General features: G+C 42.5%; 1 protein-coding gene across 1 annotated transcript in view; it reads left to right on the top strand.

Moving 5' to 3' along the window:
- Positions 1–663: 663 nt before the first annotated feature.
- The window catches only part of VEPH1 (ventricular zone expressed PH domain containing 1), a 904,948-nt gene continuing 882,973 nt past the window's right edge, over positions 664–22,638 (top strand). The window contains exon 1 of the mRNA XM_077290690.1: positions 664–840. The gene's annotated coding sequence lies outside the window, so the exon portion shown is untranslated. The remainder of the gene's footprint in view (positions 841–22,638) is intronic.

Genomic DNA, 22,638 nt, shown 5'->3' on the forward strand with positions numbered 1-22,638 from the left:
TCCACTTGCAAATAATTTAGCCATTTCTACTTGTTATAACACTGCAGGGCATAGTGTCATCTGCAACTGTGAAAAAAGCACTACAAAGTCGCTCTTTTTCCAACAATTTTTATTATATTAATGAAGTCTTGCGCTTGCATCATTTATAAGAAGAAACAGCTGGGACCTTCAATCTAAACTTTTAAACTCGAGTTCGCTCATATCTACTTAGAGCAGTTTATTAGTGGTTTTGATATTTAGGTAAGATATATTCTACAAGTTATTGCTTATATGATTACAATGTCAACCATCTGAGCGCATAAAATAACTGTCTTTAGTGTTAGTTGTATAATCCACACCAATGCCCAGCACGTTATTTATTAACATGACTTTTACTACTTAGTTAATATTTAGAGCTGAGATATACCACCAAAACGCCAGTGTATTTTAAGCATCACTGTACAGATATGGCTGGAAATATAGAGTAGGTAAAAGATGTGTGGAAAATGAGCTGTGGTGAATGAAGAGAAGACTTTTGTTTGCATGAGACCACATGAGAACTCCAGGGTAACTGAATAGTCTTTGCTTGGTTTGACAGACAATGCTTTGAGCCAGCAGACTCATTCTCACATACCAGAGGTAGGGGCTTTCAGGGGGTATCCAGACCACAGTAACGGAGGGCACCGGATGCATCTACAGACCTAACCCAGACCCTATCTTTGGTTGTTGACAAAGAAAAGAAAATATCTTGAAAGATCAGAAAATCCTTTTGCATTGTATTTTTTTTAATATTTTTTGGGGGTGAACAGTGTTGAAGAACTGGAAATACTTGGGAAGGAATAAGTGCAGTACCCTGTAACTGTAAGTAGCGAGATTGTGTAGAATGCGTGTTCACTTGTGCATGTAACAGGTGGATCTTCACCATTTCATTCCTATGTATTAGGAGAATTTTACATGGCAAATGATGTGAAAAGAATGTGTGTATCATTTTACATTCTCCTTATAACTGTGCATTTTCTGAGTATTGTCAGATACACTGGCAGACACAGACAGAAAAGGGCCCCTGTGCAAGAACAATACATGGGCCCTTTGCAGCCCAAGAGCTCCTGAAAATGCAAAATTCCACCTGCTTAGGAGGTAGAAACGGGCCCCCTTACATCTTGGGCTCCTTTGCGGCTGCACGGGTTGCACCAATGATATGTCCGTCCCTGGTCAGATAGTTACATTCAACTCTTCAGACCTCCTTTGCCCTGCATGTTGCCATCATTTTTTCTGTAGTACCTGTAATGGTTTTGTAGACAGAACAGTAATACATTGTCCTCGCTTTAAGTTGCAGATCAGCTTGTGAATTTAAATTAGGCTCAGAAAAGCTCAGGTTCTTCACATAGTTTCTGAAAAGAGATTGAACACATTGCTCTGAATTTCCCACACTCAAAAGCAGATGAGGAAGAGACGCTAAAACCATAAACCATTGTGAGCAAACATTTACTTATTACCAGACCTCCTCTAAAATGAATATGTATAATGGATACGCGAATGTATAGCCAGGATCATGTCATATATTGATGTATGTGTTGATGTTTAGAATGTAAACCATTTAAAATATATAACTTTATATGTATGAAAGATTGAAAGATGATACTATCATATATTACAATGCATTTACATAATCATGGACACATATCCTTAACTTAAATATTTGGTTTCGAGTAAAAAAGTAAGTTGTATTAAATTAGGTACAATATTTATTAATAGTTATTAAATTAGACTCTCGCAATGCAAAAACTGAACAGAGAACCTTTGTAGTACAGACAGTCCTGTACTAACTGTACACAGTAACGTTTGTACACTTTTTACACAAGTAACTATTTGGTGACTATATTATTATTATTATTTATTATTATTATAGCACCATTTATTCCATGGCGCTTTACATGTGAGGAGGGGTATACATAATAAAAACAAGTACAGTAATCTTAAACAATACAAGTCACGACCGGTAGAGGAGGAGAGAGGACCCTGCCTGTGAGGGCTCACAATCTACGTATATATATATATATATATATATATATATATATATATATATATATATATATATATATATATATATACAGTTAAGTCCATATATATTTGGACAAAGACAACATTTTTCTAATTTTGGCTATAGACATTACCACAATGAATTTTAAAGAAAACAATTCAGATGCAGTTGAAGTTCAGACTTTCAGCTTTCATTTGAGGGTATCCGCATTAAAATTGGATGAAGGGTTTAGGAGTTTCAGCTCCTTAACATGTGCCACCCTGTTTTTAAAGGGACCAAAAGTAATTGGACAGATTCAATAATTTTAAATAAAATGTTCATTTCTAGTACTTGGTTGAAAACCCTTTGTTGGCAATGACTGCCTGAAGTCTTGAACTCATGGACATCACCAGACGCTGTGTTTCCTCCTTTTTGATGCTCTGCCTGGCCTTCACTGCGGTGGTTTATAGCTGCTGTTCGTTTGTGGGCCTTTCAGTCTGAAGTTTAGTCTTTAACAAGTGAAATGCATGCTCGATTGGGTTGAGATCAGGTGACTGACTTAGCTATTCAAGAATATTCCACTTCTTTGCTTTAATAAACTCCTGGGTTGCTTTGGCTTTATGTTTTGGGTCATTTTCCATCTGTAGTATGAAATGACGACCAATCAGTTTGGCTGGATTTGAGCACACAGTATGGCTCTGAATACCTCAGAATTCATTCGGCTGCTTCTGTCATGTGTCACATCACCAATAAACACTAGTGACCCAGTGCCACTGGCAGCCATGCATGCCCAAGCCATCACACTGCCTCCGCCGTGTTTTACAGATGATGTGGTATGCTTTGGATCATGAGCTGTACCACGCCTTCGCCATACTTTTCTCTTTCCATCATTCTGGTAGAGGTTGATCTTGGTTTCATCTGTCCAAAGAATGTTTTTCAAGAACTGTGCTGGCTTTTTTAGATGTTTTTTAGCAAAGTCCAGTCTAGCCTTTATATTTTTGATGCTTATGAGTGGCTTGCATCCTGCAGTGAACCCTCTGTATTTACTTTCATGCAGTCTTCTCTTTATGGTAGATTTGGATATTGATACGCCGACCTCCTGGAGAGTGTTGGTCACTTGGTTGGCTGTTGTGAAGGGGTTTCTCTTCACCATGGAGATTATTCTGCGATCATACACCACTGTTGTCTTCCGTGGGCGCCCAGGTCTTTTTGCATTGATGAGTTCACCAGCGCTTTCTTTCTCTCTCAGGATGTACCAAACTGTAGATTTTGCCACTCCTAATATTGTAGCAATTTCTCGGATGGGTTTTTTCTGTTTTCGCAGCTTAAGGATGGCTTGTTTCACCTGCATGGAGAGCTCCTGTGACCACATGTTTACTTCACAGCAAAACCTTCCAAATGCAAGCACCACACCTCAAATCAACTCAAGGCCTTTTATCTGCTTAATTGAGAATGACATAACGAAGGGATTGCCCAAACCTGTCCATGAAATAGCCTTGGAGTCAATTGTCCAATTACTTTTGGTCCCTTTAAAAACAGGGTGGCACATGTTAAGGAGCTGAAACTCCTAAACCCTTCATCCAATTATAATGTGGATACCCTCAAATGAAAGCTGAAAGTCTGAACTTCAACTGCATCTGAATTGTTTTGTTTAAAATTCATTGTGGTAATGTCTATAACCAAAATTAGAAAAATGTTGTCTCTGTCCAAATATAAATGGACTTAACTGTATATATATATATATATATATATATATATATATATATAAATGCTTTCATATTTTTTCATACATCATAATGTCACATTTTATTATACGTCTATATCCTAGCAGCATCAAGCATAACAGAAATATGACCTTATTTCTAAAGTTTTGTTTTCTCTGTGTGCTGCCAACCAGTATGTTTTCATTCAAGCTATCATTATGAAGCTAGATGTGTGCTTCTTCAGCCTTATCAATGGAAGGCATTGTTACCTTTGCAAGCAGCATGCAAGGGATCTCAATAAGTTAATGTTATACCGTGGTGTACAGTGAGTGATAATGAGCGCTGTTCTAGAAGAGAATAACATTTAATTTACAGCCTGGCACAGAGATAATGTAACCTAAGTATGGTCTTTATATAGTATAGAACAAGCTGCTACTTTATAAACTATATTTGCTAAAGGGCACAAAGAAACTGCTTATTTGAAGCTAAATAATGTGGTTGTTAAAAAGTACTATATGTGTCTGCAAGGTTGATAAGTTTGCGCATGCCTATGCAAACATATTTCTTGGTGTTATCTAATAGCATAACATCTACAACCCTTGTCCATGTGCCCATCAACCTCATAGAAGAGGCTGTCCTGCTAAAGATTCACATCCTTGAGACTAGGGAGAATGCAGCTAGAGTTTGAGAGGCTTCTTGTCTGATGGATCCCTCCCTCCATGTGTTACATGGTTGATAATTTATTTAAGTAGGTGGTATGTAATATTGTCCCTGCAGCAGCCTAAGCATCTGCAAGAACTTCCTAAAACACCTTTAAGTTGTAAGTCTCATAATCCTATCTCTGACCAGGGGAATATGCATCAATTTTAGTAAGAATAATGTTCAATGGAAAGGGAAAGGATAATGTATCTAGCATTTGGATCTGTCTTACAGCTAATTACTTGATTGGCCAATGACTTGTAGATCGCAATGGCTACTCCTTTCGATCAGGAGATCGGGTAGTTGGCGAAATGCCAACTGATGTAATGTTTGTTCCTAATAATCTGTGAATAATTTGTTTTAAAATGTTTTTCCTGAAAACAAATGCGATGTACCTTACAGCGGTAAATGTGGTACAGGATGTGCACTCATTTTCAGAGGTATTGAGTCCCTTCACGTTGAAGGAGGCGATGTTTAGGTCCGCCATATTTGTTTGGTGTAATATTCTTCCTAGTACACATTGGTGAAATATGTCCAAAAAGAGGAAAAGGTTTGTACATAGAGGGACAGAGAAAAAATCCAAGGGGACAAAAGCAGCTGTATAACTACTACAGCAGCAACTAGAGAAATGTAGTTGTAGCAAAGGAGCTGCTTGACCTTATGGGTCACAATAAACATGAGTTAGTACCGGTAATCAAGTGGAAGTAGAGTATGATAGCGAAGCGGGATCATATAGGAGGGTCAGGGACCACTAAATGGCTCAAGTATATGGATAATATTCACGCTTGGCTATGAAATAGGCAATGATAGGAAATATGAGAAAGTTCCTATGAGAAATCCGCAGAAACAAGGGCCAAAACATCAATGTAACAGGAAACACAGGTGAGGAAGTTTTGAATTGTTCGGTATAATCAGGGATAACCTAATATTGTAACCATTAAAGTCAGTCAGTGTCCAGGGTGCCATGAGATTTTTGTTGGGGTCTTTTCTGGCAACTGTGGTGGGAGTCACTTGGAGGGAGACCCTTCTGAGCACTAGTTGTAAGTAAGGTAGAAGCATTTCTTGGTCTTTAATTAGGACCAAGGTGTCATGATTAGCTGCAGCCGCTAATGCGGCCCAGCCCATAGACGCCCCCAAGCTGACTGACCTCAGAAGGCGTGGGGCGCGCGTCCCCCGGGGATGCAATATGGACCCTTTATACCGCAGAGGGGGACCCGGGCCTACCCGAACTAGGGAGGCAGAAACCGGGGTTCTGTGGCAGCTGAGCATGTGGACAAGGAAAGAGACACGTAGGACTTGATTACACTGCACAACTTCAGGTATAGAGAAAGTAAAGTTTACTAAAGTAAATTCACACAGTACATAAGCAAAACAATGATGTCAGGCTCCCGATTCCACACCTCCACAAGGGTACCACCCAGTGGACCCCAAGCTACCAACGGATCACCGAGGCAAACATAGGCAGGACATCAAGACACAGGCAGGACATCAGGGTGCACAAGGTCATCAGGTTGCAGGCATGACATCAGGACATCTGAACCCAGGGTCACCGGCAGACATCAGACAGGAGTCGTTCAGTTCCGGACATCCGACTTGACCTACAGGCACCACCACAGTCATCAGGCTCCAAGCTCCAGACAGGTTCCAAACTGCAGTCATCAGGCTCTGGGCATCGGACCTAGGAAGGAACGCAAGCAGGATGGGGCTAGATCCGCAGGATTGCTGGGCCTGCCAGGAGCTAGCACCGCATAGTAGCCAGAGCACAGAGTAGTAAATGCTTAGCAGAAACACAGGCTACAAGAGACTCAAAGTCACTGGGTGCGAAACTCCAGATGCAGAGAGATTCCAGGAACATAACACAGCAGACACAGTTCAGACAGGGTCAGGTACAGGACAGGTATAGGATCAAGGATTCAGATATGGATATACCGCCTCCAGGACAGGTGCAAAAACAGGACAAAACAGGAATCAAGGCAAGGACTTTGGTATCAAAACATAGACAGGAGAGGTGCAGGAACACAAACACACATAGCAAAGTTCAGGAGCTTTGTGAGTAGCTCAGCCCGCCGCCCATAGGACAGGGGAACTACATATAGGAGCTGCCCCGCAGCAATTGGCTGGGGACAGCATTTCAAGTACACACACTAGCCCTGATAAAAGCAGGGGAGGTGTGGCTGCGCATGCCCTTAGCATAACAGAAACCATTACAGCACAATCAGTGCAGGAACTGATGCTTTCCAGAATGCTGTAGATAAGCCCCTGATGCCTGTGGGCTTAGCTCAACTTCCATTTTGGGGGTGACAGGTTCCCTTTAAATGGCATCATAGCCATCTTTGAGACTGAGACAGGATGTCAACTCTGGCAGAGATAGAGGAGTGTTTGGTATGGAAAAATGCAAATTATTGTTTGCATTCTGCAACCACCTGTTTTGCAAGAGCTGAGGTGTCATTTCTGGTAAAGATGGACTGAAGAAGGAGACAGAGGTCTGCCACAGAAGCCGATTTGTTGTCATCAATAAACTGTGTTAAGCCAGATCCAGTAGCACCAGTGCCTTCAGATGGTTATTGATTTTGAGAGGACATGTCATGGAACATCTAGTATTTGGGTTGACCTGTACTTCTATGTGCTGTTGATAAAATTAGATATGAAAAGAGCGAGATGGTGGGACCGGATGTTATTGTAGATGAGCACTTGTTATCCAAGAGAGAGACCAGTTGAGAGGAGACAGGCAATGGTGTGCCTCCCTGTGCAGCCTGAGAGGGACAAGATCCCAAGAAGAACCAGTTGACTATTCTGGTTAGGAAGTGGGAAATGGGGACAATATTAGGGAAGGCTGGACTTGAGAGTCTGCCCAGATTGGTCCCCCAAGATCTATGAGAGAATAGACATCCTCAGCTTGGTTAGGGGACCATGAAGGGGTTAATGTTAGAGATCTGGAGGTTAGGTGCAAGATAATAGGCTTGGAGACATGAGCCCATTATGTCCACTGCTCTCTGATGTTGTTCTTATGGGAGAAAAGTCCTGTTCATTGAGAGGCAGCATTTTTGGCACTTCAGCTGATACAATTTTATGCATAATCTGTATTAATTGCATTAAAAAACACAGGAAAGTGGGTGAACTTAAAAAACAACGCATTTCTGGCGCTCACTATGTCCTTGGTCATGGCATATCACACAAATGACTAAACATCCTATTTTAAACATATTGAAACTAATTACCTTCAAATGTGGCCATTACTTATATTAACTGATACAGCATGCTTCACTCCTGACTACTCAAAGAAAAAATATAATTAGTGATGAGCGAATATACTTGTTACTCGAGATTTCTCCAGCATGCTCAGGGGTCCTCCGAGTATTTTTTAGTGCTCGGAGATTTATTTTTTCTTGATGCAGCTCAATGATTTACATCTGTTAGCCAGCATAAGTACATGTGGGGGTTGCCTGGTTGCTAGGGAATTCCCACATGCACTTATGCTGGCTAACAGATGTAAATCATTCAGCTGCGGCAAGAAAAAGTAAATCTCCGAGCACTAAAAAATACTCGGAGTACTCCCAAGCATGTTCGAGATATCTCGAGTAACGAGTATATTCGCTCATCACTAAATATAATACATTTGTGCAAAAAATCTATAATACAAAAGTCCTTATAATAAACAAATCACAAGAATTGTGATTGCAAAACACATGAAATTACAAAATAGCAAAAAGTAGAACATGTTAATAAATGAAAAATAAATAATTTCTGAAATTCATGGCCTTAGGAAATTTTGTAACTATAGTCAAAATCCAAAAGACTTCAAGCAAGGTAAGGTGTCTTTTCCAACTCCTCCCTTGAGCAAGGCATTTGACCTTTTCAATATCATAAAATTTAAAATGTGAAATATTATTATATTAAAATATTATAGATTCTATTAATTGTGATTCACATCACGTAGTGTATTGTGTAGAAAGTGTATCCTATCCTGTGATTAGAAATATATAGGATGTACTGTACCACCCAAAAGTAAAAAAAAACGCATTGCGCAACACATCGCAAATATATAAAGGAAAAATTGTTCATATTCCAGTAGTACAAAGCACTTTGTTACTTTACACAATCAAGATATTTCACATTTAAAATTTTATGGTATTGAAAAGGACAAATGCCCTGTCCGAGGAAACAGTTGGCAAAGAAATCTTACTTTGCATGGAGTCTTTTGGATTTTGACTCAAGATGCAATATTTCCTAAAGGCATGAATTTCAGAAATTATTTATTCTTTATTTATTAATAGGTTCTACTTTTTGCTATTTTGTCATTTTCATGTGTTTTGCCTCTTTTTTGCAATTCTTGTGAAATGTGTATTGTAAGTTTTTTTGTATTATAGTTTTTTTTTGCACAAATATTATATTTTTTCTCTGAGTAGTCAGGAATGATGCATATAAGTAATGCCCGCATTAGAAAGTGAATAGTTTCAACTTTCAATATGTTTTAAATAGGATGTTTAGTCATTTGTGTAATATGCCATGACCAAGGATGTAGTGAGCGCCAGAAACAAGTAGGTTTTTAAGTTCCCCCAATTTTCTTGTTTTTTTAATGCATCTAATAAAGATTATGCATTAAATTTTACTAGCTGAAAAGCCAAAAATGCTGCCTCTCAATGAACAGGACTCTGCTCTCATAAGAACAACATCAGAGAGAAAAAAAAAGCTTTAAAAAATTTTTCTGGGTTCAATTAGTCATCTATAGAGTACTATAGAGTATTTTAGGCTGTCCGTTAAATTTTGGTGGTACATAACACTCCAAAAAAAAGTTCACATTTTTTCTGGGATTCAATTAGTAATCCACATATTATTATGTGCTTTCTGTTAAATGTTGGTGGTATATAACACTCCAAAAAAGCATTGACATTTTTTTCTTGATTCAATTAGTCATTCATAGAGTATTACATGCTTTCTGTTAAATTTGTGTGGTATAACACTCCAAAAAAGCATTGAAATATTTTTCTGTATTCAATAGATTAACAATAGAGTATTTTGTGCTTTCTGTTACATTTTGGTGGTATATAACACTCCAAAAAAGCATTGACATTTTTTTCTTGATTCAGTTAGTCATCCATAGAGTATTACGTGCTTTCTGTAAAATTTGTGTGGTATATAACACTCCAAAAAAAGCATAAAAATTTTTTTCTGTATTCAATTGGTTAACAATAGAGTATTATGTGATATCTGTTAAATTTTGGTGGTATGTAACACTCCAAAAAAGCATTGAAAACATTTTCTGGATTCAATTAGTCATTGATAGTGTACTACGTGAATAGTTGGCGACAAAGCAAAAAAGATAGCAGAATCATGCAAGACTCCCAATGGAGGAATACCGAAGCTAGACCAAGCTGGGGTGACAGCGGAGGTGGCAGGAGCTTTCCCCCATGAAGGCACGAACCCAGGCCACAGCCTTCACCACTGGGGACTGCAGACAGGAAAGCCAGAATTCAGCAACTAGTGAGCTGACTGCGGGTCCTTTTCTGGTTGGAAGAGAGAAGGAGGCAAGTCAGGACCAGTGATAGAGCCATGCTAACAGGTCAGTTTGCTGCAAGGTACCGAGAGTTGGCATCGCATCATGTACGACTGGCAGCTGAGATGGGGGTCCACAAAAGAGTTTGGGACCCGTCATCACATCTTGTTCAACCAGTGGACAGTAGAGATGGAACACTTGCCTCAAAGACTGCAATAGCTGACTGCTGGAAACAGGGTGACATTCCTCAAAATGGAGGGGCAACATTGCTAGCATGCGGTGGGTGTGATCTGAGAGGGAGGGAGCAGGATGAACCCTTCTGGCAAAATGAACGGGCATGAGAGAGGCTCCTCAAGGCAGCTAGAGATGGCGCTACCACCCTCAAGACATCAGACTGTCCTTGGGGTTCCCTACCTCTTATGTGGGAGAAGACGATTGGGCAGGTGACACAGGGGACTGTCTGTTATGACCCCAGTGGACAGGGTCTCAGAGGAACGTGTAAGTCTGCAAGATACAAAAATCCAGCTCATAGGGCTGTGGTAACTGGGTTGACCAAATAGCTACTCCTAACGCCAACACTAGAAGTAGCCGGGGATCATGCCTACGGTGATCGCTAGATGACTCGCGCCAGCCGGAGAATCTAACTACCCCTAGGAGAAGAAAACAAAGACCTCTCTTGCCTCCAGAGAAAGGGACCCCAAAGCAAGATACAAGCCCCCCCACAAATAATAACGGTGAGGTAAGAGGAAATGACAAACACAGAAATGAACCAGGTTCAGCAAAGAGAGGCCAGCTTACTAATAGCAGAATATAGCAAGATAACTTATCTGGTCAACAAAAACCCTATAAAAATCCACGCTGGAGATTCAAGAACCCCCGAACCGTCTAACGGTCCGGGGGGAGAACACCAGCCCCCTAGAGCTTCCAGCAAAGGTCAGGATACAGATAGGAACAAGCTGGACAAAAATACCAAACAAAACAAAAGCAAAAAGCAAAGAAGCAGACTTAGCTTGAAAAACAGGAACCAGGATCAGAGGACAAGAGCACAACAGATTAGCTCTGATTTCAACGATGCCAGGCATTGAACTGAAGGTCCAGGGAGCTTATACAGCAACGCCCCTGAACTAACGGCCCAGGTGAGGATATAGGAAAAGACAGATGCTCCAGAGTCAAATCACTAATGACCACTAGAGGGAGCAAAAAGCAAAATCACAACAGTACCCCCCCCCTTAGTGAGGGGTCACCGAACCCTCACCACGACCACCAGGGCGATCAGGATGAGCGGCGTGAAAGGCACGAACTAAATCGGCCGCATGAACATCAGAGGCAACCACCCAGGAATTATCTTCCTGACCATAGCCCTTCCACTTGACCAGGTACTGAAGCCTCCGCCTGGAGAGACGAGAATCCAAGATCTTCTCCACCACGTACTCCAACTCGCCCTCAACCAACACCGGAGCAGGAGGCTCAGCAGAAGGAACCACAGGCACAACGTACCGCCGCAACAAGGACCTATGAAACACGTTGTGGATAGCAAACGACACAGGTAGATCCAGGCGAAAGGATACAGGATTAAGAATTTCCAATATCTTGTAAGGACCAATAAAACGAGGTTTAAATTTGGGAGAGGAAACCTTCATAGGAACAAAGCGGGAAGAAAGCCACACCAAATCCCCAACACGTAGTCGGGGACCCACACCGCGGCGGCGGTTGGCAAAGCGCTGAGCCCTCTCCTGTGACAACTTCAAGTTGTCCACCACAAGATTCCAGATCCGCTGCAACCTATCCACCACAGAATCCACCCCAGGGCAGTCAGAAGGTTCCACATGACCCGAAGAAAAACGAGGGTGGAAACCAGAGTTGCAGAAAAACGGCGAAACCAAGGTGGCGGAACTAGCCCGATTATTAAGGGCAAACTCAGCTAACGGCAAGAAGGTCACCCAATCGTCCTGATCAGCAGAGACAAAACACCTCAAATAAGCCTCCAAAGTCTGATTAGTTCGCTCCGTCTGTCCATTAGTCTGAGGATGGAAAGCAGACGAAAACGACAAGTCAATGCCCATCCTACTACAAAAGGATCGCCAGAATCTGGAAACGAACTGGGATCCTCTGTCTGACACAATATTCTCAGGGATGCCGTGCAAACGAACCACGTTCTGGAAAAACACAGGAACCAGATCGGAAGAGGAAGGCAGTTTAGGCAAAGGAACCAAATGGACCATCTTGGAGAAGCGATCACATATCACCCAGATAACAGACATGCCCTGAGACACCGGAAGATCAGAAATGAAATCCATGGAGATATGTGTCCAAGGTCTCTTAGGGACAGGCAAGGGCAAGAGCAACCCGCTGGCACGAGAACAGCAAGGCTTAGCTCGAGCACAAGTCCCACAGGACTGTACAAATGACCGCACATCCCTAGACAAGGAAGGCCACCAAAAGGATCTGGCCACCAGATCTCTGGTGCCAAAAATTCCTGGGTGACCTGCCAACACCGAGGAATGAACCTCGGAAATGACTCTGCTGGTCCACTTATCAGGCACAAACAGTCTGTCAGGTGGACAAGAATCAGGCCTATCAGCCTGAAATCTCTGCAACACACGTCGCAGATCAGGAGAAATAGCTGACAAGATAATACCATCCTTAAGAATACCAACAGGTTCAGCGACTCCAGGAGCATCAGGCACAAAGCTCCTGGAAAGAGCATCGGCCTTCACATTCTTTGAACCTGGTAAATACGAGACAACAAAGTCAAATCGGGAGAAAAACAATGACCAGCGGGCCTGTCTAGGATTCAGGCGTTTAGCAGACTCGAGATACATCAGATTTTTGTGATCAGTCAAGACCACCACACGATGCTTAGCACCCTCGAGCCAATGACGCCACTCCTCAAATGCCCATTTCATGGCCAACAACTCCCGATTGCCCACATCATAATTTCGCTCCGCAGGCGAAAACTTCCTAGAGAAAAAGGCGCAAGGTCTCATAACAGAGCAACCAGGGCCTCTCTGCGACAAAACGGCCCCTGCTCCAATCTCTGAAGCATCCACCTCAACTTGAAAGGGAAGCGAGACATCAGGCTGGCACAAAACAGGCGCCGAAGTAAACCGACGTTTCAACTCCTGGAAAGCCTCCACGGCAGCAGGAGCCCAATTAACCACATCGGAGCCCTTCTTGGTCATATCCGTCAAAGGTTTCACAATGCTAGAAAAGTTAGCGATAAAACGACGGTAGAAGTTAGCGAAACCCAAGAACTTCTGAAGACTCTTAACTGACGAGGGCTGAGTCCAATGAAGAATAGCTCGGACCTTGACTGGGTCCATCTCCACAGCAGAAGGGGAAAAAATGAACCCCAAAAAGGGAACCTTCTGTACACCAAAAAGACACTTTGAGCCCTTGACAAACAAAGAATTTTCACGCAAAATTTTAAAGACCATCCTGACCTGCTCTACATGCGAGTCCCAATTATCAGAAAAAAACAGAATATCATCCAGATAAACGATCAGAAATTTATCCAGATAGTTCCGGAAAATGTCATGCATAAAGGACTGAAAAACTGAAGGGGCATTAGAGAGCCCAAAAGGCATCACCAAGTACTCAAAATGACCTTCGGGCGTATTGAATGCGGTTTTCCATTCATCCCCTTGCTTAATGCGCACAAGGTTGTACGCACCACGAAGGTCTATCTTGGTAAACCACTTGGCACCTTTAATCCGGGCAAACAAGTCAGACAACAGCGGCAAAGGATACTGAAATTTGACAGTGATCTTATTTAAAAGCCGATAGTCAATACAAGGCCTCAAAGATCCGTCCTTTTTAGCCACAAAAAAGAATCCCGCACCAAGAGGGGAAGAAGACGGACGGATGTGTCCTTTCTCCAGAGACTCCTTGATATATGAACGCATAGCGGTATGTTCAGGTATCGACAGATTAAACAGTCTTCCCTTAGGAAATTTACTGCCTGGAATCAAATCTATTGCACAGTCACATTCCCTATGAGGAGGCAATGCACTGGACCTGGACTCGCTAAAGACATCCTGATAATCAGACAAGTACTCCGGAACTTCCGAAGGCGTAGAAGAAGCAATAGACACAGGCAGGGAATCCTCATGAATACCACAACAGCCCCAACTAGACACTGACATAGCCTTCCAGTCAAGGACTGGATTATGGGTCTGTAACCATGGCAGCCCCAAAACAACCAAATCATGCATTTTATGTAGAACGAGAAAACGTATCACCTCGCGGTGTTCAGGAGTCATGCACATGGTAACCTGTGTCCAATACTGCGGCTTATTTTCTGCCAATGGCGTAGCATCAATACCCCTAAGAGGGATAGGATTTTCTAATGGTTCAAGAATAAAACCACAGCGCTTAGCAAATGAGAGATCCATAAGACTCAGGGCAGCACCCGAATCTACAAACGCCATGACAGGATAAGATGACAGTGAGCAAATCAAAGTTACAGACAGAATAAACTTAGGATGCAAATTACCAACGGTGACAGGACTAACAACCTTAGATATACGTTTAGAGCATGCTGAGATAACATGTGTAGAATCACCACAGTAGTAGCACAAGCCATTCCGGCGTCTATGAATTTTCCTCTCATTTCTAGTCAGGATTCTATCACATTGCATCAAATCAGGTGTCCGTTCAGACAACACCATGAGGGAATTTGCGGTTTTTCTATCACATTGCATCACATCAGGTGTCTGTTCAGACAACAACATGAGGGAATTTGCGGTTTTGCGCTCCCGCAACCGCCGGTCAATTTGAATAGCCAGGGACATGGTATCATTCAGACCTGTGGGAATGGGAAAACCCACCATAACATTCTTAATGGCCTCAGAAAGGCCATTTCTAAAATTAGCGGCCAGTGCACACTCGTTCCAATGTGTCAGCACGGATCATTTCCGAAATTTTTGGCAATACACCTCAGCCTCGTCCTGGCCCTGAGACATAGCCAGCAAGGCTTTCTCTGCCTGAATCTCAAGATTGGGTTCCTCATAAAGTAAACCGAGCGCCAGAAAAAACGCATCAATATCAGCCAATGCCGGATCTCCTGGCGCCAACGAAAAAGCCCAATCCTGAGGGTCACCCCGTAAGAATGAAATAACAATTTTTACTTGTTGAGCAGAGTCTCCAGACGAACAAGGTTTCAGGGACAAAAATAATTTACAATTATTCCTGAAATTCCTAAACTTAAATCGGTCTCCTGAAAACAGTTCAGGAATCGGAATCTTGGGTTCAGACCTAGGATTTCTGGTAACATAATCTTGTATACCCTGCACACGAGCGGCAAGCTGGTCCACACTTGTAATCAAGGTCTGGACATTCATGTCTGCAGCAAGCTTAAGCCACTCTGAGGTAAAGGGGAAAAGAAAAAAAAAAATGAGGGAGGGAAAAAAAAACCTCAAAATTTTCTTTCTTATAATCCCACTTCTGCAATGCATTAAACATTTAATACTGGCCTGGCATACTGTTATGACCCCAGTGGACAGGGTCTCAGAGGAACGTGTAAGTCTGCAAGATACAAAAATCCAGCTCATAGGGCTGTGGTAACTGGGTTGACCAAATAGCTACTCCTAACGCCAACACTAGAAGTAGCCGGGGATCATGCCTACGGTGATCGCTAGATGACTCGCGCCAGCCGGAGAATCTAACTACCCCTAGGAGAAGAAAACAAAGACCTCTCTTGCCTCCAGAGAAAGGGACCCCAAAGCAAGATACAAGCCCCCCACAAATAATAACGGTGAGGTAAGAGGAAATGACAAACACAGAAATGAACCAGGTTCAGCAAAGAGAGGCCAGCTTACTAATAGCAGAATATAGCAAGATAACTTATCTGGTCAACAAAAACCCTATAAAAATCCACGCTGGAGATTCAAGAACCCCCGAACCGTCTAACGGTCCGGGGGGAGAACACCAGCCCCCTAGAGCTTCCAGCAAAGGTCAGGATACAGATAGGAACAAGCTGGACAAAAATACCAAACAAAACAAAAGCAAAAAGCAAAGAAGCAGACTTAGCTTGAAAAACAGGAACCAGGATCAGAGGACAAGAGCACAACAGATTAGCTCTGATTTCAACGAAGCCAGGCATTGAACTGAAGGTCCAGGGAGCTTATATAGCAACGCCCCTGAACTAACGGCCCAGGTGAGGATATAGGAAAAGACAGACGCTCCAGAGTCAAATCACTAATGACCACTAGAGGGAGCAAAAAGCAAAATCACAACAACTGTCGCCCATTTCTATATGTTGAAGGCTCGGGCACTACCCGAAGCTGGGTCACTTACAGCCCAGGCTACTAGAAATTGGACTCAAGGAAGAAGGTGGAGGCAGTCACCCCAGCCCCCTGAGGAAGGAGAACAAGAAGCGGACACCTGAAGAGGATTACTGTAGTACCCTCCTTATAATTTTTTCATGGTTTTTCACTATCTGCAAAGCCTTTATGAGTGTAGGAGACTTGAGTACATGAACTGCACTTTCAATATATTTGAATGAGGCCCACCAGTTGTTGCATTGGGTAACAATGCAGAGGTGGAGGTTGAGAAAGAGAAGGAGGAACAGGAGATGGCAACAGAGGCTAGTACCCACACAAGCTTTTTCCTATCTCTCTTACGTGAATGGGCTGAAGAGGAGTATGAGGAGGAAGAGATGGAGGAGGAGGAAATAGTGAGTAGTCATTATGGTGGAGACATGGAAGTGTTGGATCTTGGCACATATAGCAGACTTTATGTGACCCTTGAATTACATTCATCTTGGCCAAAAAGAGTACTGGTTAGTGTTGAGCGATACCGTCCGATACTTGAAAGTATCGGTATCAGATAGTATCGGCCGATACCCGAAAAGTATCGGATATCGCCGATACCGATACCCGATACCAATGCAAGTCAATGGGACACCAAGTATCGGAAGGTATCCTGATGGTTCCCAGGGTCTGAAGGAGAGGAAACTCTCCTTCAGGCCCTGGGATCCATATTACTGTGTAAAATAAAGAATTAAAATAAAAAATATTGATATACTCACCTCTCCGGAGGCCCCTGGACATCACCGCTGGTAACCGGCAGCCTTCTTTGCTTAAAATGAGCGCGTTTAGGGCCTTCCATGACGTCACGGCTTCTGATTGGTTGCGTGCCGCTCATGTGACCGCCACGCGACCAATCACAAGCCGTGACGTCCTTCTCAGGTCCTAAATTCCGAATTCTAGGAATTTAGGACCTGAGAATTACGTCACAGCTTGTGATTGGTCGCGTGGCGGTCACATGAGCGGCACGCGACCAATCAGAAGCCGTGACGTCATGGAAGGCGCTGAACGCGCTCATTTTAAGCAAAGCAGGCTGCCGGTTACCAGCGGTGATGTCCAGGGGCCTCCGGAGAGGTGAGTATATCAATATTTTTTATTTTAATTCTTTATTTTTTACATGGATATGGATCCCAGGGCCTGAAGGAGAGTTTCCTCTCCTTCAGACCCTGGGAACCATACACTGGGAACTTCCAATTCCGATTCCCGATACCACAAAAGTATCGGATCTCGGTATCGGAATTCCGATACCGCAAGTATCGGCCGATACCCGATACTTGCGGTATCGGAATGCTCAACACTAGTACTGGTTGTTCACCCTGGTAGACCCTCGCTACAAGGAAAACATTGCATCTCTCCTTCCTGAAGCGGAGAGGCCTGCTGAAATGATGCTATAGTAGAAGACCATTGTGGAAAATATATTGAGAAAATTCCTATCAGACAACGCTAGCGGCAGGGGGCAAGCTTCTTTACCCAACCAAGAAGGAAAGGCAAGGGAGACACACACCAGGTACAGCAGAGGCAGGGGTACACTGTCAAAGGCCTGGGCCTATTTCATGGCACACTCCCAACATCCATGCCTTGATGGCTGGGTATTTTTGACAAGTAAGGAAACGTTTTAAAAGATGGTCATGCAATATCTGGCCGACTAAACCAGCGTACTCCATAATTCCTCTGTGACCTTTAGCTTTTGGGTCGCAAAGCTGGACATCTGGCACGAGATGTCTCTCTATCCCTTGGATGTGTTGTTCTGCTCTGCCACTAGCGTCTTGTCTGAGTGGGTTTTTAGTGCCTCCGGGGGTATGATAACAAACAGGCACTTTCCCCTGTCAACACAAAGTCCTGACAGGCTTACACTGATAAAAATGAACAAACCTTGGATTAGCCCCAACCTTTCCACACCACCAGATGACAGCAGCAAATAAAGTGTTTTTAATATTCAATATTTGAATGAGACCCGCCAGTTGCTATCTTCAAGGGTCTATGGATGACTGGATGACCCTATTTATAATTTCTGCCTGGCTTTGCAGATTGTACCAAGCCTATATGAGTGGTGGAGTACATTAACTTTAAAATATTTTAATGAGGACCACAAGTTGTTGCATTTAAGGGTCTATGGATGACTGTATTACCCTTATCATTTTTTCCTGGCATTGCACTTTGTGCAAAGCCTTTATGAGTTTAGGAGTATCACTGCAAGACAATTTGAACATAATATGTATGAGGTCCTCCTTTATGTCTAATACAGGGTGTATCTGAGTGCCTCTTCCATCTATATTTTGACAGTTTGTGCTTCCTTCATAAGTTATACTGACATTTCCAATTTTTTAATAAAAAAATAATTTTGGTTAACATAAATTAAAAAATTTTTAAATCCTTTTAAAATTTTGCCTTATGCATTTTATTACACAGGAAATAATGGTTCTTTTTTTGGTCAATTTTGAATGTTTTATTGACAGTCCTGGAGTAAAAGCGTGACACCATTGTTCTCAGCAGCGATCTGGGAGTCAGAGATGTTTCCAGGGGTCTTCCCAATACTGTTCTCCTTCCATTCAGCAATTTTTTCCATTCATAACAACATTGTCACTGCCCCCCAGGCATCCTTGTATGGTGTGCTGGAAAAATGCTCAGGTTTCCTAGTAACTCCCAGTTTACTTGTTCCTCGAAACGAGCACCCGAGCATTAGAAATTGCTTGGTTCGAGTAACAAGCATCCAAGCATTTTACTGCTCCCTAGATGGCATCTACAAATGGATAATGATACTAAACACACATCAAAATCCACAATAGACTACATCGAAAGGCGCAAGCTGAGGCTTTACAAAGGCCCTCACAGTCCCCTGATCTGAGCATCATGGAAAATCTGTGCCCGCAAAAGAGCAGTGAATCCAAGACAACTGAGGAATCTCACAGAAGTGGAAGAATTTTCTAGGGAAGAATGAATGAAAATCCCTCAGACAAGAATTGAAAGACTCTTGGCTGGCTACAAAAAAGCGTTTACAAGCTGTGATACTTGCAAAAGGGGTGCTACAAGGTACTAACCATGCAAAGTGCCCAAACTTTTGCATCTGCCCAATTTCCTTTTTATAATTTTTAAAACGTAAATATGAAAATACATATGTATTTTTGCCTAAAATACAAAGGAAATGTGTCATCTTTAACTTTAGGCCTTTTAGAGATAATTTCATCTTCAACTTGCTTAACTGTTCACAATAACAGTAATTTTGACAAGGGGTGTTCAGACTTTTACATGCCACTTTAAGAAATGCCCACAGTTGAAGGTGGTTGGTCTCAATATGTTTAAAATAGGATGTTTAGTCATTTGTCTGATAAGCCATGACTAAGGGAGCAGTGAGAGCCAGAAAGGCGTCGTTTAACTTCCCTCACTTTCCTATTTTTTTATGGATCTAATAAAGAATATGCATTAAATTTTACCAGATGGAAATTCTTAAAATCTTCAGTTTTTTTCCCAAAAAGGGGGGTGTAGTTGTTGCATCTTTTAGCATAGGTGCAGAGAAGGATGCTTATCTGAAATCTGAGGCATGGAAAGGGCGGCAGAAAAGCCTGTAGAAAATGCAGGCGTATCTGAGTGCCATCTGACAAGTGGTGGTAGACATTTGCATCTTCTAATATGGGCATTGCGGGAGAATCGGGTACACATAGTGCACAGGGGGAGACTGGATGAGTTACCTCTGCGACCATCTCTATGTCTGTCTCTCACAAAGGAGAATCTCCTGATGGAGAAGCTGTGTACAGGGCTGCAGTGCCGCTGGGCTTGCTGTTCAGCATTCTGGGTTAGCTTCCATGGGGGCATCAAAAATGCATCAATGTTGTCCCAGGGGGAAAAGTCCCTGTGAGAGGGCCTAGCCTTCGTTTTTCAGTCGATTTTTCCCATGTTGAAATATAGATTGCTTTAGAGATGCAAGTTGTTGGAGCTTCACAATGTGCGTCCTCAGTCAGCAATGACTAGACACCCCCTCTCCATCAGTTTTTTTATCCAAGGAGAACTGATGAAACTGGCCAAGCTCTGATGATAAAAACTGACAATGACACGCTATTCAAAAACACTGGTGAAACTCAGATAGAAATAATTTCCTTGGTAGGTCACCATGAGCATTGTAAGGCAAACTTCCAATGGAATCAGGAGCAGTGGAAACATGTTCTTTAAAGTAATAATTGCCTCCTGCCACAATGCATAGAGCCTACTGTAAAATTTGTTAGAGGTAGAATAAAGATAAGGTGCTGTTTTTCCTGATTGGGTTAAGCTTCTTAAATTTCAGTGAAACATGATGTTAACATAACAGCATGCCTCTACCTTTGTGAGAACAATTGGGGTAAGACATTTCCCTGAGCTTTTGTTCACAATGTGAGGTTGATAAAGTTAGAGCTTGACGAGTCTTGTGTAAGGGTACCGTCACACAGTGCAATTTTGAACGCTACGACGGTACGATTCGTGACGTTCTAGCGATATCGTTACGATATCGCAGTGTCTGACACGCAGCAGCGATCAGGGATCCTGCTGAGAATCGTACGTCGTAGCAGATCGTTTGAAACTTTCTTTCGTCGCTGGATCTCCCGCTGTCATCGCTGGATCGTTGTGTGTGACAGCGATCCAGCGATGAGTTCGCTGGTAACCAGGGTAAACATCGGGTAACTAAGCGCAGGGCCGCGCTTAGTAACCCGATGTTTACCGTGGTTACCAGCGTAAAAGTAAAAAAAAAAAAAACGTACATACTCACCATGTGATGTCTGTCAGGTCCCTTGCAGTCTGCTTCCCGCTCTGACTGTGAGCGCCGGCCGGAAAGTGAGAGCAGATCACAGCAGTGACGTCACCGCTGCGCTCTGCTCTCAGTGTACGGCCGGCACTGTCAGAGCAGGAAGCAGACTGCAAGGGACCTGACAGACATCACATGGTGAGTATGTACGGTTAGTTTTTTTTTACTTTTACGCTGGTAACCACAGTAAACATCGGGTTACTAAGCGCGGCCCTGCGCTTAGTAACCCGATGTTTACCCTGGTTACCAGCGAACCTCGGCATCGCTCCAGCGCCGTGATTGCAAAGTGTGACCGCAGTCTACGACGCTGGAGCGATAGTCATACGACGCTGCGACGTCACGGATCATGCCGTCGTAGCGATCGTAATTGCACGGTGTGACGGTACCCTAAAGGAACTTGATTGGCTTGCCAAGAGCCTTAAATTCAAGCTCACCTGTGAGATTAATAGAACTGAAATTTTGATTGTGAGCTACACTTTCGTGTCTAAAATCAAAGTCTGACCTTTCAAATGGTATTTTTAAGTAATGCTACAATCCCACGATGAGTGTTTGATATTGCAAATTTTCTGTAGCATTTTTGCACCTATCAGGTAAATCATATTACTTGCGTTCATTTCATTGCGTAAACACACTAAAAACGCATATTTTCCACATCTGATGCAATTCTATGGGGTAAATCTGCACACAAATCTGCACTGAGTTTTGCAATTGACATGTTGTGGATTTTAAAAGGTCACTGCAGGTCAGTTCACACAGCGTAACAAACATTTTCCCATAAATCCCATCCATTTTACTGTAACTATTATCGCTAAATAGGAGGCAATTCCATATGAACTACCAAAGTTTTGAAATAGGGCGTCCAACAAGGTCATATACTGTGTATGCGTCATGGGCAGATTGTCAAATACTTTTGGCCATAAAGCACTAGTATAGCTATTAAGCTACTGTATATACGGTATATATTTCAGGGATTAGTACTTTGGGTGCCGGATTATATTTTTGAGCAAGTAAGACTTTTCAATTTGTAAGGAATGATTTGGTCTGTCAGCTTTTATGCTGCTGAGGAAGAAAAGGGTTTTTTAGTAAAAATCCACTTTCACACATTATGATCACATGACAATGTCATAAAGCTGATTTAATCTGCATTCCATGAATTCTCTCTAAAGAGCGGCACTAATTAATAGGTGAAAGCAAATTGTGTTGGCAAAATTCGGTTTGCGGGCTAACCTTCTAAATTCTCTTACCGTGATGTATATTTTATGTGTCCAGTCTATGTCACGGTTTCGGTTGCAGATTAGGTTTCATTGTAATTATCTTCTGATTATTATGTAGCTTATCATATGGATAACAAAGAAATCACTAAATCACACTTCATATGTAGAGCAATGTTGTCCTGGTGGCAGAGCAGCTTAAGTGAATGTCTATATACTGTAGGTCTTTTCTGTCTCTGAGAACTACTGTAGTTTTCAGCAAAGGAGTATCATGTATCAGTAGGAAAGCAGGCTGAGTGGTGTTGACTGGTTCAAAGAAAGGATATTAAATATTGTTAGCAAATATAGAAAGGGTGTGTGAGTGATATCTGTATTGGTTTTGCTTATGAACATATTGGTAAAGGGAGGGATGAGAAAAACTTTGTTGTTAATAATTTACTTTGTTTGCTGGTC

The sequence above is a fragment of the Ranitomeya variabilis genome, chromosome 2, assembly GCF_051348905.1.
Source record: "Ranitomeya variabilis isolate aRanVar5 chromosome 2, aRanVar5.hap1, whole genome shotgun sequence".
NCBI classification, from domain to species: domain Eukaryota; kingdom Metazoa; phylum Chordata; class Amphibia; order Anura; family Dendrobatidae; genus Ranitomeya; species Ranitomeya variabilis.